Below are 1680 nucleotides of genomic sequence, written 5' to 3' on the forward strand. Positions count from 1 at the left end.
GCAGGCTATCTGTGATCTTATGGCTAGTCATCCGCTAGGGGCGAAAACTGACCTATTCGAAGATTTGCCAGATGAACCCCCTGAGGTCAACACAACTTCTTCGCCAGAGGTTTGGCAGATGTTCTTTGACAGCGCGTCTCGCGTTGGCACAAGTGGATCCATTGTTGCAGGAGTGGGGGTGGTCCTCACTTCCCCGCACAACCACGTATTACCTCGAGCCTTCTCTCTAACCGAGCCATGCACCAACAACGTGGCTGAATACAACGCGCTACTCATTGGACTCGAGTTAGCAAGAGAGTTAGAGATAAGACATCTCAAAGCCTATGGTGACTCTCAGCTAATTGTCAAACAGATGACGAGGGAGTATGAAGTAAGGAACGACGATCTAATCCCGCTTCACAAAGCAGCTACCAAGCTGGTGGAGTCATTCGAGAGCTTCCACATCGAGCATGTGCTCCGTTCCACATCGAGCATGTGCTCCGTTAGTAATGACTTTCTTAGTCTTCGCTATCTCTGAGGATAAGCGAGAGAGGCGGAAGTCAGCCTTTTGTTGCTCGTGGCTCACTCGTTCGTTCTCGGCCTTCACATGCTCCAACTCTTCCGACAACCTTGCCTCCAAAGACATGGTCTCGTTCAGTCTGCGGTCGTGCTCCTCTAATGCTGCTTGAACCTCGCCGGACACGAGATGAATGATCTCGAAACTCTTCGCACGAAGGATTAGCAACTATCGAATAGCCTGCTCTACCTCTTCCAGATGATGAAAGTACGGTTTAGCCGCGGTAGCACCAAGCTTCTTGATCAGGAAAACCATATCATAATCGAGGTCATCCTTAAACTCCTCGAAGGGGCAGCTCTCTTCCAATGCGAGCTTGATACAGTCCGCGAGAGTGTCTTGGAAGTTAGCAAGGGTCCGAGCCACCTTTCTTTTGAGTCACCAAGGATGTGGAAGCAGTCACCAGTCGAGCGGGTGTCTCCCCTCGGATCGGAGACTCCTGCGTCGGCGCTCCACCCCCGGCCAACGCTTCTTCGGGAATAGGGATTTCCCCTTGTTGGTCTGGCGCCTTTTAGTGAGCCAATGACTCCTCCTCGCTCGATATCGCCTCATGAATCGAGACGTCATCGTCCACCTCTGATTCACCCATCTCTCCGGCCGAATGGCCCGCCCAAGAGGGGGGATCCTCTTTACCAGCAGCTTCATGGGATGGGTCAACTGCGAATACAAGAAGAGGGTTAGTAAATACCCCTCGAGGGGAGCCCTATTGACAGTTCAGTGTGTTTGGGTCAGCGACACTAGATCCTACCCTTACCTGAGCCGCCAAGCTCCTCTTCATCCCCAGTTCCCTCCTCCTCATCGGAAGGGATGGAAATCACCTTCTCAATCATACCTACATAAGTCGACACAAACGTTAGAGGGTGCGGATTTGACATTACACCTGAGAGTACGGTATTAAGGATTACCTCCTGGTACGGTCGTAGGAGTCGTTGAGGCTCCCGCCTTTGGTCTCACATCAGACTGTGGAGGAGCATCCTCCGAGGTCGCCGGGACTACCCCCGGTACGGCAGAGGGCAGAGGGAGCGGACGAGATAGCCCCAGTCCCAGAGGCAGTCACTCCGGGAATGATCACCTGAGCAGTGTCATCTTGGCCTTCCGCCGCTCTGGCAGCCTCAACCGTCTCTTCA

Source organism: Asparagus officinalis, chromosome 10, assembly GCF_001876935.1.
Source record: "Asparagus officinalis chromosome 10, Aspof.V1, whole genome shotgun sequence".
Taxonomy (NCBI): domain Eukaryota; kingdom Viridiplantae; phylum Streptophyta; class Magnoliopsida; order Asparagales; family Asparagaceae; genus Asparagus; species Asparagus officinalis.